The sequence below is a fragment of the Lepidochelys kempii genome, chromosome 1 (genome assembly GCF_965140285.1).
Source record: "Lepidochelys kempii isolate rLepKem1 chromosome 1, rLepKem1.hap1, whole genome shotgun sequence".
NCBI classification, from domain to species: domain Eukaryota; kingdom Metazoa; phylum Chordata; order Testudines; family Cheloniidae; genus Lepidochelys; species Lepidochelys kempii.
The window spans coordinates 92,121,969-92,137,913 of record NC_136380.1 but is presented as its reverse complement, the minus strand read 5'-3'; positions in this window follow the sequence as shown (position 1 = coordinate 92,137,913).

Sequence of the window (15,945 nt, the reverse complement as noted above, 5' to 3'; positions counted from 1 at the left end):
GTAGCCCTTGCAATGAGAAATGTGAAGAATATAAAGAGCTGATGACTAAGGCACAAAATAGGGTTTTAACAGTGGAGACAGAGAAGAAAGAATCAGATTCCTCGGTTAAGATCCCTGTAAAATCCATCCTATCAATGATTAACTCTTTGTGTCTGTTATGGACAGGGTAACACACTGAAAAGGAACTGGAGCACGTTTTCATAGTTTATTGTTATGACTCTATCCTTGAATGCTTTGATAAATATTTATTTTATTATTCTGTGGCATCATGATGATATCCAAGATTAAACTCCTTAGAATTCTGACAAAAACAGAGTTACATTTGGGAATCATTATTTTAAATAGGACCAGATTAAAGCCTAGGAACTAGGGCTGGATTTTCAAAATCAACAAAACCCAGCACACCTCAGCACCTACATCTGGGGCCAGATTTTCAAAAAATCCATCTCCCCATTAGTCACCAAGATTTTTAACAGATATCTGCACCTGAGGTTTTGAGAACTTCTGAAAATTTGCTCAGAGGTCTGAAAATGGGAGCTGATGAGTACGGAGAAGATTTGAATATCCGGCTCCAATTGTAGGTTCTGGGCATTTCAAAACCTGGCTCAAACATCGGTTGACAACCTTTCCCTATAGGTGGAGGTCAAAGACACTAGCTCCTGGAGTCACTGTGATGTCAGTGTCTCAGCTTTCATTTAAAAACTAGTGTGTGTGTGTGTGTGTGTGTGTGTGTAATATAGTTCTCATGGTTGTGAAGAAAAGCTTGAAAATGTAAATGCAATGTAACCACTTCAGTGATGTTTAATTGGTTCAGAGAGAGGTGAGGTGTCTTATTCATTTCAATAGGTTGCTGATACTGGAACACCCTCCTTTTGGTTGCATACCACAATCACTACTATGTGTGTATAGGGGGGCTGGGTGACATGCTGCCTCCTCTGCATCATGGCTGTGTTGGGGCAAAGTTAAAAGGTGCTCAGCTCTGTGGGACTGATTTCTACCACCTCTGTGAAGGACATGAAAGTGGGGAGCAGAGGACCAGGTGGCGGAAAGGTCCTAGCAAGCTGCCCTTGCCTGGGTGGCCCTGCCACTGTGACCTCAAGTAGGGGTGAGACCAGTGCACTGGGGCAGGGACATAGCACAGAGCATAACAATATGGAGGGCCACATCTGTGTTAATACGGCTTACAGCCCGCGATCACACTATTCTGGCCCTGGTTCTCGATTTTAATGATAAGGTCTAAGACTACTAACTAATTTGTTCTCAGGATTGCTCTGGTGCTGTTCATGAATGATTGTCCAGAAGTATGAAATAAATTGTGACATTTCACAAATCAGAATGGATTAGATCAGAGTGAGGGACTCTAAACAACACAGTTTGGTTTATAGACCAAAGAAACAAGAGAGGATTGCAGTTAGTGTTCTCCCCTTGCATTAGTAGACAGGAAAAAGTGATGATAACTTCAGAAACCTAAGATAAAGGACCAAAATCATTGCACTGTTATTTTTTGTATTTATCCTCTTTTCATCACTGTGATATCTAGGATGACCAGATGTTCCAATTTTATAGGGACAGTCCCGATATTTGGGACTCTGTTTTATATAGGCGCCTATTACCCTCCACCCCATGTCCAGGCGCCTATTACCCTCCACCCCATGTCCTGATTTTTCACACTTGCTGTCTGGTCACCCTAATGATATCTGAGGACCTCACAAAGTTTACATAAATCCAGATGGCACATCATAAATCAGAAATTCCCCTTTTCCAAACAGGAGCATTGGATTTGATTTGTTTGTTTGTTTTCTGATTTATTTATGGGTAAGATACATTAAACAGATGGATTTGTATTTTGTTCACTGAACCTGTAAATGTAAATTGATTACAATAAAAGCTGTTTAATGTGTTGCACCTGCCATGTTCTTATATTTTTTCTTGTCTCATAAGACACAATAATAATAAGTGGAATCAGATTTAGGTGAGAGATTTGATATTTCAGTATAAATTCTTCCGGGGAACTGGGGTATTATACACTAGAAAAATCAAGATCCACTGTTTTCTGAAAGATCGTTTAAGAAAGATGGTGCCTACAAAAAATCTAACTAAATTAAAATAGTACAAATGGAGCTGGAGAATGGAAAGATATACAGCTCTGCTTTGGAGTCTATATAACTGAATTTTGGATAGTCTTACAACCTGCTTTGAAATGCATCAGGCATTGTGCCAGACTGTCAGCGTAGTCTAAGCAATAAAATGTTATGGTTCTACATAAACAACCTGGAGTCCACATTGATTAGACGTGCTCATTGTTGACCTCCTGAGTTGTGTCCCAACCAATGAAAATATATTAGCAGAGCACTTGTCTGTAGACTACAGCTGGTCCACCAAGCACTTATGATCTTCAGAGATCTAGCTTGTCCCATAGTGAGGGCTTTCCTTACTGTTTTCAGTTGCTAAATTTCATTAAAAGTTAACTAAAATGCATTATATACTTTTCTAATTTTATTTTTCCATGTAAGTAACCATTGTACTTGCTACTGGTATGTTATGTTGAGCTGAATAAATAACAGGTTTTTCTGTTCACTGGCAATTTAAAATAAAATAAAATAAAACCCCCAAAATCATTTTGTGTCAAAAAGAAAATAACTTCTTTTTTTTTCATTTTGTGGGAGGGGGGAAAAAATCAAAATGCCTCACCAAAAAGTTTAAACAAATTGAAACATTTTGATAATGTCAAAATGAAATGTTCCATTTTGTTTCAACCTGAAAAAAAAATGGGTTGATTTTTTTCAAGCATTTTGACAAAAATAGAGGAAAGATTCACAGCATGTCCAGAGGAGGAGCCTCCCTTGTTAGCTTTAGCACACTGATTAGGAGAATAATTTGAGATGTGGGAGGCCCAGGTTCAATTCTCCCCTCTCTGTGATGTGGAAAATGAATGTGAACTTGGTTTTCTTATATTTTAGGAGAGGGATAGTCTGGTATGACACTTTCTCAATTTCTCTTCTTGAAGCTGTTCCACTTGCATAAAAAAAAATAACTAGTTATTGCAGCAAGAATTTGAACTTCATTCTCCTATGTGAGTGTCCTAACTACCAGACTATAGTCAGTCTCAGGCAATGTCTACTCTACAAAGTTTGGTTGATACAAGTTACTTCAGCATAAAGCCACCAGAGTTAGTGTCTCTCTCATATGTATTGTACTCTCCAGGAGGACTCATGTTGATGTACCATGTGGTGCACCACGGGTAGGTATCCCAGTGTGCCACTCACCAACTTCTGTCACACTGATTTTGGAAGATGTTGGCAATGCATGATAGGATAGAAATGACTTGCACTGCGGATTTGGACCAGCAGGTTAAGTTCCTATTATGCAACTTTCTTCATCCCAAAATGCCATCCATATCCCATAATTTTTTGTACCTTTTAAAAAAAATCTCACAAACCCATATGGAAATTTTCATTGTCTGCCACATCTTACAGAAGCATGGAGCCTAAACAGCTCTGCACTATTGTCATGAACATTGCAAACAATCCTTCAGTACTTTCTGAGCCATTGGAAAAACTGCAACATCGAAGAACATGATGATTTCTTGGAGAACAGTTTACGGTGAGACATAGCAAATACCAATTCAAGGTTGTTCACAGAGCAGCTGCAGATGGTGGAGCACTGCTTCTGGTCCTGAGAAACAGGCACTGGCTGGTTTTGGATGAAGAACAGTGACTGTAGATCTTTTGGGTGCAAAAGGCCACATTCATTAATCTGTGTGCCTTTCCCCAGCACTCCAGCTCATGGACACCAGAATGAAAACTGTACTGACAGTTGAGAAATGACAGGCGATCGCACTGTAGAAGCTTCCACCACATCCCTCGGTCCATGCCACTTCCCACAGCCCCCATTGGCCTGGAACGGTGAACCATGGCCAGTGGGACCTGCGACCGGCCAGACCTGTGGACACGGCAGGTAAACAAACCGTCCCAGCCCGCCAGCGGATTTCCCTGATGGGCCGCGTGCCAAAGGTTGCCGATCCCTGACCTATACATTACTCCTTTAAGCGTCACCCTTCCCTCCCTGTTTCAAGTACAAGTTTCCAGTCTCCAAGTGGAATGGAACACAAAAATTATAAAAAACAGAGAAATGTAGTCTACTACAGTACCTCTGTCATTTTAAAGTTCAATTGAGCCGAAAGATAACTTATCTTGTTTTTCTTATAACCATTGAATGTGGCAAGAAAATCAATGACAACTCACTCTGCCTTTAACTGTATTAATGACAAAATGTTTCCATATCTATGAAGGTGATTTACTCTACTGAGAGTTGATGATTATGGTCTAGCGATCACTGACTCCGGAGAAACAATCATTTGCAGCAGCACTGAAGCTTAGGAATCATGTGTCTGTGTGTGCATCTCACAATGCATAGGTAAAAATAGGTCATCAGTATAGTTTGACAGTGCACAAGGGCTCCGTTTATATCAAAATGCTGTTAAGGAGTTATTTAGAAATTGCCTCAGATGGAGATAGATATGTTCGAAGTATTTGTTCTGCTCTTGACATTTAAATCTGTAAACAGTACTTTGATGTTTTTGTAAGCTTTTTGTTGCAATTGTCTAATAAATCTTGGCTTATTTAGCTCCATCCCAAAAAGGTGTTTGTAACAATATGGCCAAGTAAGCATAATGTCCAAAGTGTTAATGTTGCTCTGGTTGCTTTGGACTCAAAGTTGTTTTAGCTGAGACAACCAAAGCAGCCTGACCACAGCACTCTCTCTATAACAGCCTATCCATTAGGAAATCTTATTACATTGTGATGGTTATTTAATGGGAATTCAGTATTTACATTTAGTGCGGGTGTCTATAAAGCCATTTGAGTTTGTGAAAATCTGTGCGAGTGCTAATTATTTTTATGAAGGGTACATTGATCAATATTTTCAATGCCTGTGCAGCATTTCATCCCCTTGTAGAGAGACCATACAAGACCCTTTCTGCCACAGAAACCCTGAGTGAAGGGCTGGTTTGGAGTATCCTTTTGTGGGGTTCCTGTAGGCTCCATGTTGACTCTCAGGAGACTAAGGGACAGGCTGTAGAAGAGATTCAGGTTCTGCAATTTACATGGCTCCGGAGGATAGGAAGCACAGCAAGTGCAAAGTTGCAGCACCCCCACCACCTTAATTCTTTGGACAAAGATCATTTAGTCAGGCATTTTCTTTGTAAGGGTGAATTTCACACATTATGTGTAATCTCAGTCAATGTTTACATTTTAATACTCATTCAGATCCTTTCAGGGCACATTAAGGCTGAATTCTGTAAACACTTTACTACTAGCAGTGGCCGCAAAATTGGGTTGACCAGGGAGCAAGTGTGAAAAATTGGGACATTGGGATAATTGGCACCGAAAGCCCCAAATATCAGGACTGTCCCTATAAAATCAGGACATCTCGTCACCCTACCCAGAATACTAGACCATCCAAGTAGGAACTTTATTCACTGTTATAAAATCTCTGCAGGGAGTCGGAGAAAGCGATACAGGCACTCGATAGCCCTGGATAGACATTCACCAATTTCAACTATTTATTAGTATTATTATTATTCTAGTAGCGTTCAAAGGCTCTAGTCAGAACTAGGGCCCCATTGCGCTCTGTGCTGTCCAGAGTAAGAGAGATCCTGTCACAAGGACTTTACAATCCAATCTTCATAACCCTTCTCCTCCAGGAGATGAGCAAGTATTATTAACCCCAGTTTACAAATGGGGGCGCTACATTCTCACACTCTCTATGACCCAGTGACAAGTCTACTGTGGATAAATACTTAAGCAGTCATTGGGCCTGAGCAGGGGTGGGAGAGGAGTGTGAGAGGGGATGGAAATGACTCTGTAGTCCAGTGGCTATAGCACCCACCAGGGAGGTGGGAGACTCTGGATACAGGCCCCCTGCTCCAATGCTATTTCTTTAATTGGCCTGAATACAACAACTTCAACAGGAGAGACTTAGAAAACCTAACCTCAGAATGTCTCATTGCTCAACAGTTAGAGAGGTGCCCTGAGAGTTAGGATTGGCACAGGCATTTTCCTTCTCCCCTTCTGGCAGAGAGGGGGGAATTAAACCTTGGTCTCTCACTTCCCCATCAAGTATTCTAACCAATGGTCTAAAAATGTTAAGGTGGGTGCCACTTCCTCCTCTGGCTTTTCTGTGTGGAGTGAGGCAGGTGCTTAACTCATTCTCTCAGAAAATGGCTTAGTCACTGAAGCTGCCTGACTTCAGACAGGCCCCACCCTTAACCGGGGGGAGGGAGGGCAAGCATAACTGCCTCTCTATGAGAGAGGGACAGGGCTTAGGACAGACCCCTCTCATCAGTACCTCCCAGTGGCTAGCTTTGGCAGCTCCGTACCTAGTATGCTGACTTTGGGGGAAATCAGTTTCTTGGGTGTCTATCCCTCCCCATTCATTGTACAGGGAGCCTTGGAACCAAAGTTGGCTTTGTAGGTCAGTGTTCCTGTGACTTTATAGGCACCGTGACACTCAGTGTTGCAACATCTAAGTCCCTTCATGGAGTCAACACTAATGACTTGCCCAACATCATATAAGAATGCTGTGTCAGAGCAAAGATTTAAACACAGCTCTCCTGAGCTCCAGACCAGAGCTTTACCCACAAGGTACCCATTCTTCCTTCCCTATGAGCTTATTTTCTGTGACTGCACCTTTCTATTTTATAGGACTCTGCTGCAAGCAAAGGTAGCTATTATTATTTAAGGAGGCTTTGCTGTAGCCGGATAGAGAGGAGTCCCACACAAGGTGTAATGGGAGTTTTGCCATTGACTTTTGTGGGGCCAGGATTTTACCTGTAGTGTTTGCTCATGGTGACTTTGTTTACTTTTCTCATATATGTTTTGTTGTTTCCTTTACTCTAAAATAAATGGAAATGGAGAGTGAAAATATATAGTCTCACTTTATGGAGGAAAACTTAACAAATGTAAAGTCTTCAGAATATACAATAAATCACAGTCTCATACTTCCTGACTGAAGGAGAAAGAAACCTGGATATTTGTAATCTAGGATCCATGTAGGTAGCCAAATATAATGTGGTTGGGTTTTTTTTGGTGTAATGGCAGAAGACTGGAAAATAATTTTAAATGTCCTAAATTTTCTTTGAGTTGATTACTTCCTGCTACCTTTACCTGTATAAAGTGCCCTTTTCCCCAATACAACTTCTTCCGAAAGAAACAAGCCCCAGTGATTTCTTCATGAAGTCCCCTTTTTATGAATATTAATTTATCTACTCAGGGAACGGAAGCAATAACAGATGGCAGATGACCACTTACACTGTGTGAATAGCAAATGATTTGCGATGATCTTAAATTGGAAATTATTTGCACCTTTGATTTGTTGAAGAATTACAAATAGATTACAAATTCATAAAAATCATATCTTGTACTGCTGCCATGTGTCAGGACGATTAAACTTTGTGTCCCTGACCCAGTGTCCTGTGTACCACAACATAATTATAATTCATAGACACTTAGCAAAAAACTAAGAGGAACTAAATTTGTTGAATAAATTATGATATCATTGTTTTTATTGTTTGCTTTTGTTTGCTTGTTTGCTTGCCTGGTTGGTTGTTTTTCCCAGGCTCCAGTCTTTGACATTCTAAGGTTATTGAATGGGTAGAATGTACCACTTTTTTCTGCACCTCAACATTTAAATTAGAATGGTTTATGATTGACCAGCATGTAATACACATCCCTGATACAGCCTGTCAATTTGTTCATCAATGTAGCCTATCCTACTCCATAATGTTTTGAGACTAGTAAATAACCTCTTCCAGAAGACATAATGGGCCACTTTTCTGTGAAGTTTCAGAACTTTTGAGAACTTTCAAATGTATAACAAAAACTTATAAACAAACCTTGCACAACTATATGATGTCCATCGAGCATAGATTATTGGGAAGAAATCTTTATATAATATGGAGCAGTGCTATGGTGGCATGACAGGGACATTTATTGCAATATATTCCAATTAATGAGCCCTGTTAAGACGGCTTTCTGCACAGTTCCCAGATTATATATGGGAGACACTGTGCAGTGTGTTACAGCGAATGCCATAAGTTTCTCAAGCTAACAGCCAGAAAGATATAAAAATGAGCTGAAATACATTCTTTCTCTGCTTTTTTTTTTTTTTTTGTAATAATAGCATTTTGCTGTGTGATAACTTTTGACGACCCTTTTCAAGAAAAATGAACTTTGAGGTAGGAATAATTTGTGATGATGTGTGTGATGTTCCCCTCTGGTGTTATCTGGACTGGTTACTCCAATCCTTGAGTCTGGAAACCAGCCTTACCCTGCTCTGCTGTGAGAACCCCCACTTCTGGGCTGTTCACACACAGGTTCAAGTATGTAAGCTGTTCCTTGGATTGTACAACCGACTGACACTAGTCAATATCTCCAGTCCCAGACACAACCGTAGGAACCTCCGTCTTGTAGTGTCCAGTTATGCGTGCTGGACGCTGCAACCTTATATGAGTTCATCAATTTAACAACAAAATTGATATGTGCCAGGCTTGTGATCCCAAGGGGAGTCTCTAACATGCTTCAAACCAAACACACTGCTTCAGATATCTGGCTGGTGAATCTTGCCCATATGCTCAGGGTTTAGCTGATCGCCATATTTGCGGTCGGGAAGGAATTTTCCTCCAGGGCAGATTGGAAGAGGCCCTGGAGGTTTTTCGCCTTCCTCTGTAGCATGGGGCACAGGTCACTTGCTGGTGGATTCTCTGCTCCTTGAAGTCTTTAAACCACTATTTGAGGACTCAACAGATCAGACATAGGTGAGGTTTTTTGCAGGAGTAGGTGGGTGAAATTCTGTGGCCTGCGTTGTGCAGGAGGTCAGACTAGGTGATCATAATGGTCCCTTCTGACCTTAGTATCTATGAATCTATGAATAAACAAACAGATTTATTAACTACAAAGATACATTTTAAGTGATTATAAGTCAAAATGTCATAAGTCAGATTTGGTCAAATGAAATAAAAGCAAAAAGCTGAATTTTAGTGCCCTTACAAACTTAGATGCTTCTCACCATGGGCTGGCTGGTTGCCCTTCAGCCAGGCTCTCCCCTTTGATCAGCTCTTCAGTCTTCAGTTGGTGGTGATGTCTGTAGTTGGAGGTGGAAGAGAGAGGAGGAGCATGGCAAATGTCTCTCCCTTTTATCATGTCCTTTCCTCCCTCTTAGCCTTGCCCCCCACCGCTTCAGAGTCAGGTGAGCATTACCTCATCCCAGTGCCAAACTGACCAAAGGAAGAGGGGGTGACTCACTCGAGAGTCTAAGGGCTTGGCTACATTTACATTTTATAGCGCTCTAACTTGCTGGCTCAGGGGTGTGAAAAATCACCCCCCTGAGCGCAGCAAGTCTGAGTGCTTTAAAGCACTAGTGTAGACAGGCTCCAAGCACTGGGAACCATGCTTCCAGTGCTCAGAGCTAATCCCCTCGTGGAGGTGGATTACCAGGAGCGCTGGGAGAGCTGTCTCCCAGCATTGACACGCGACCACACTCTCACTTCGAAGTGCTGCTGCGGGAGCACTCCTGTGACAGTGCTTTGATATTTCCAGTGTAGCCATGCCCTAACATCCTTTTGTTGTTGCCTAGGCCAGTGTCCTTTGTTTCTGTGAGGCTTGCCTGGCTTTGTCCCGTACGTGCCCTGATGAGGCATCAAATGCCCCTCTGCTTCTGGAGTGGTTTTGCCTGGGCTTGCTTTAAGCCATGAGGACATATTTTCAGCCTCATAACTATATATACATGAAATTACAACCTATAGCATTACTATAACAATGATTACTATAACATTACCATAACAATAATGCTCAGCACATCATGATCCTTCAGAAGACACCCGACATGACAAACTTTGCATTAGATACCACACAATTATATCATAAGGATGAACATAGGGGTGCTGGGTGCTCCCCCGAGGTACAGAACATTGCAATGATATGAACACTCTGAGAAGTACAATATAGGTACAACTGGCACAATGGTTGGGCCCTTGGGCACATCTACAATTAAAAATAAATAAGAATAACAATAACCATAGTCAGCCTCTAGTTTTAATTATGAGATTGCTTTAAATTACAGTGACCCTTTTGAACACTGTATTTATGTTGTGTTTTTGATTACAATAAATATCATGAAACCATTTGGACTTTTGAACTACATATATATACTTTTAGTGTTAATTAAGTAATACATGAGGAAATATTAACAGTGTCATTAGCTAAGGAAAACAGAATATATTTTCTTTTTATTCTCCTTACTGTACTACAACATCTTAACTTAGGGACCACTTCAACTCTTTAAATTTTCTACCTGGAAAAGGGCTGTGCCAGACGAGAGGAAAAAGTACTAAAATACTAAAGAAAGAGCAGCTCCTGAAAAAATCCTGAGCCCACTCGTTGCGGGGTGGAGGAGGGAAGAATGGAGAACCTTTTAGCCAGTCCCAGTAAAAATCCCCAAGAATGTAGTTTACTATGGAAGAAAGAGGATTCCTTGCTGGTATCAATATTTTCTAGTTTAAATATTTGATTTCAATAATTTGAATAACTATATGCTATGGTAGATTTTTTTTAATATAACAAAGTTCTATTATTTGTTTAAAACTTACAAAGTCTTTCAATAAATCTTTAAAAAGGCAAAATCATTGTGCCAGCCTGCACATAGATGACCACATTGTTTTTAATAACCTTAGCAGCCCAGATACTGTAGTTCCTCATAGTAATTACCATTTGCACCTCTCACAGGCTTCTTGACCCTTTAGAGGACTTGAGCCCAGCCTCACTTGTGATGGATCATAGCCTTACAGTTGATCATGATCAGCTAGGATTCAGAATCCCCAGTGTAATTAATAAATGCAGATGGGAAGGGGTTGTTTCATTAGCAAAGACTGAAGCTGAATGCAGGTTCAGATGAACAAGTAGAACTTTATAAAACTCTGTGCACTGCTTTGTTCATATGGCAGAGGTGCTTCCAGCCTAACTCCACTCATTCCCCTGGTGTTGCATCAATTACCAACCTCCAAGTAATATGGGCAATCTGATTCCATTCCCCTGATCATAATACAGGGCTCATGGGATGCCAACAAAGGGCTGTGAGAGCTCAGTTTGTGGAGAGGAGCTTCAGAACGCAGTTAGATCCCTTGGTAGACTGGTGTTACATGCTCAGTTTAGGGTACCCCACCTATACTCAACCAAGATCTCAAGGTGTGACCCAATCAAACCCTTACGGCTTAGGGTTTAAGGCACTATGCTTACCCAGAGTGCTCAGGAAGAAACCTGGTCAATTTTAAGTACCCACCCTTTCCCTCAGGACTCTGGGCTCCATGGGTCTGCAGAACCTTTGCCCAATGAAAGAGCCTTACACAGTTGTGCTCTAAACATCTATTTGCTAGCAACACACACAGAATACATATAGCAAGAAAATCTCTTATGCTCACCACTCCCAAAATACAGACAAATTTCACCCAATGGCCAGTCTGGATTCATTCATCTGGGGGTTCCTGGTGATTCCTCTGCATCTCACAGTTGTGCAGAGGGGTCAGAGTTCCAGCAGCTTGATGTTGAACTGCAGTCCAGAAATGGTTTCCAAAGAGCGTTATTTTTCATTTACATTATATAGGTAAAACTAGCTCCCTCCTTCAAATTTACTACACCTATCACATTATCCCACACTCCTAAATAACGACAAAATTAACCAATTATGCACTGGCACCTATGTGTACTCCTTCCTCCAAGTTCTTTACATTTTATCTTCCATTGTTACATTGTAACTTAATTGTAACCTTCTCTATTTCTGCAGATGGTCAGCATAAAATGCTGGGCAGAGCTTATTTTACCATTTGTTGAGTCTCTTTCTGGATTCTTCCTAATTTCACAGCATCTTTACAACTTTGGTGGTTATAACTCTTGTTAGGAGCATTCGTGAGGCGGAGGTGCTTTATCAGGAGCAGAACTTTCCTTTTTTTTTCAATTTTAATGGTGAACTCCCTGAGTTTCACTCAAGGCTGGTTTAATATGGGATGGGCTCTGATCAGGTCTCAGGCCTACACTGGGAAAGGGTAACTCTGAGGCAGATGGCCTGGAGAAGAACTGAGGATGGCTGTAGATGGCTGGAGGACTTGCTGGCTCACTCTCTGGAACAAGAAAGACTCCAAAAGGGGAAAAGCACCAAGAGTCACCGCTCTGTAGAAGAGCAAAAAAAAAAAAAAAAAAGAATTAAAAGCTGAGTCCAGCAGGGGCAGAAGACCCTTTTGTTTATCTTGCACTTGGGGCTCTTGTGTAAGTTTGTTACATGTGCTGTGCTAAGTGGTGCTGAGAGAGACTACAGTCTAGGAGAGTTTCCCTGGAGGCAGGGCTAAAGTGTGTGAGTTGTGCCACAAATGACCACAAGAGGGTGCTGTGGAGGCCAACCCCACCACTACATATACAAGGGAAAATCAAAATTTGTCAGCAAAATTAAAATTTCCTCTTAGTTTGCTAAAAGGCTTTTTTTTTTTTGTCAGATACTCATTCCCACAAAAAATCAAGATCTGTTTAGAAGACTAAGCCCCATTGAATTTGAATCTGTTTAGGAGACTAAGCCCCACTGTATGCATCCGATGAAGTGAGCTGTAGCTCACGAAAGCTTATGCACTAATAAATTTGTTAGTCTCTAAGGTGCCACAGGTACTCCTTTTCTTTTTACGGTTGCAGACTAACACAGCTGCTACTCTGAAACCATTGAATTTCAGTGAGTCATAAGCTGTTTTGAGCACAGACAGACAATGCAGATAACTGAGCATTGGTATCATATGCTTATGGAGAAATAATCCTCTTATCACAAGGATTGTGATAAACTGCACCAGCTTCAGTGTTTTTTGGATGGCTTTGAGATGGAGCCACATGTAGAAGTGGCAAAGTCAGGGATGACTGCCACAATGCCCATTTCCAAAAGAGCAGTTAAAACCTCCTAGACAAAGGTGAATGACAAAGTTATTTTGGGCATTGCTGCTGCTTGATCTTCTAGTAGCAGCTGGGTCAAACCAGATCCTTACATTGGGAAATTGACCAGACATGGAAGATAAATCCCCTGAACTAAAAGAGGCAGATATGGTGCGAATAATATGTTCCCGTTTCCCCTAATCAGGTTATCTCAATCTCATCTGGATTTTGCGTCAGCCGGCTAGTTCACATCCATGTCCCATTCTGACCAAACTTAGAGGAATGTTTCACTGAATTCAATGAAGCTAACTCTGACTGTGGTGTAAGAGGGATTGGATTGAATATATCTGAATTAGAAGGGGCTGTATGTGCAATGTTCAATATTATTTCTCACACTAGAATGTTCACAAATTAATTTAAATAGCCTGTATTTAAATTTTAGATTGTATGGAAGAAGCAAATAAAGTTCATGCTTCTCTAGGACACAGACAAATTAAAGGAAATAACAAAATTACATTAATAGGACAATAATTTCCTCTTTTTGAAGCATCGTGTAGAAAGAACAAGATGGAGAAAATAAGTAGGTTGTGTCCATAAGGAAAAGCATGATGATTATTATATACCCATAAGGACAAATATATCTCTTCTATTACTACAAAATCAATTGTAAAATAGCATCTGGCAGTTAGAGTAAATGAAAAAAGAGATAAGTAGACTTGACAATTTTCTCTTCTAATTAGATATGTCAATATTAAAAAGGCCTTATCAAATATTCTTATTTTATGATTACATGCTGTGACAGAATGCCTTGAAAAGATTATCAGAGTGTAAAATATCTAATTTAGGGTGATCAAATAGCAAGTGTAAAAGATTGGGAAAGAGGGTGGGGAGTAATAGGTGCCTATATAAGAAAAAAAAAACAAAATCGGGACTGTCCCTATTAAGTTGGGACATCTGGTCAAACTAATCTAAGTATATATGGATAGTTCATGGGTAAGCTCAGTTGTATAGTAACAGCTTACACATCAGCTCTCTAAGTAAGAAACAGAACAGCTACTGAATGAGCTGTGAGATTTTAGTTCTCTGAGGCCATAAAAATAAAGTTGTGAGAACCCTTTCCTAAACCACAGTGGTGTTTACCCCAGGGCATAAAGGTCAGCATGTATGACTTAAAAACTATTGAATTGAATACAAGTTAGCCTAAGGGCCCTGAGTTGTCCTTCTGCACTGGGGTGAAATTCATATCAAGTGAGGAGTTAGCATTAAATAATACTTTATTCATATGGGCTGAAATTTGCCCTCTGCAGAAGGCCAACATGAGGTCTATGCAGCACTCAATTACCACATAGTTCTAAATGATAAGTAAGTTGTGGATAGGGCTTGTGCTGGCCCACTTCACATACATGAACATCACTCTTGCTTAGGTTCAAAAGCAAGGCACTCTGTCACCCTTATAATGCACATGTAAGGGAGAATTTGAAGGTTAGTTATTTATTACTCCTCCTCCTCCCAATTTCCTGCTCTTCTCTATTCTATTCTAATGTTCTGAATCCATAAACAAGTACACATTTTATGGGAAACCTCTTCCAACAGCTCCTGAGGAAGCTCTGGTAGAGAAGATTTAAATCATCAAAATATGTACCATCTAACAAATTTCATTGTCTCACATTGTCAAAGAATTGGGGGTGTCTAAGTCTTTCTTTGTTTCCATCCCTTTCTTTACTTCTATTACACATATGGACAGAAGCCTGATTCGCCTGCTTAATAAGTTAAATTATGCATCTGTACAAACCTCAACAATGTATGACATTTCCATAAGCAAGGCCATATTAGACTTGCACATTTACTCCTACTCTTATCACTTTATTTCCAAGTGAACCTGTACTTCTTTGTCATTTATTCATTTGTGAGTAGCTTGGTGGGGAAGATTAAACCCAAATCGCTACCAGCTTCTTAGTCCTTGAATTCAATGCACACAAGGGCAGGTGAAGTGATTGTCCCTCCACATTAATGTCAAAGTGCAGAGCTATGGTCTTGCCTTTTTCTTTACCAACTGGCAGAGCGAAACTGGTGTGTGTGCATGGTAGGATTGGAGTGGGGGAGAATGCATACTAAATTTCTAAACAAGTGAAGCAGAAGGCAGCTTTTTGCAAAATCCAACTCACGTCATTATGCCACCAAGAACATTCTATCTTCAAGTACGCTCTTCAGGCAGAATGCCTCTGGAGACTACTGGTGGTTTGATGATTCTTTAACACCAACAACCATAGTGTTAGCACATTTATTCTGGATCTTCAGAATCCCAAACTGAAACATTGCAGGAGTACATCTAATATTCTGAAAGTGTAGAAGGAGAAGGTGGGCAGACAGATGTCATGTATAAACATCTTTAACATTTTAGATGACTGAAACACAGTGTATGTCACAGGTTTTTTTCATCAGCTAAGAAATAATCTTTGAAATGTGATATTTTGAAGCATAATTTTGGAACCCCAATAAAGGGAAAGAAAGGAGTTGTTTTTTATGTAGATCAAAATTTTAACAACCTTGCAATGTTTGGTGAGTGGCATCTTTCAGAAATTTAAAGAGGACACAATAGATCAGGGATCGGCAACCTTTGGCATGACTCACCAGGGTATATCCCCTGGCAGGCTAGGCCGGTTTGTTTACCTGCTGCGTCCACATATTCGGCTGATCACAGCTCCTACTGGCTACGGTTAGTCACTCCAGGCCAATGGAGGCTGCAGGAAGCAGTGGCCAGCACATCCCTGGGCCCCTGCCGCTTCCCACAGGCCCCATTGGCCTGGAGCAGCGAACCACGGCCAGTGGGAGCTGCGATCAGCCGAACCTGTGGACATGGCAGGTAAACAAACTGACCCAGCCCTCCAGGGGGCTTACCCTGGCGGGCTCCATGCCAAAGGTTGCCAATCCCTGCAATAGATACAACTGGAAACAGATCTAATGTATATCAATTCCTGAATACTATGCT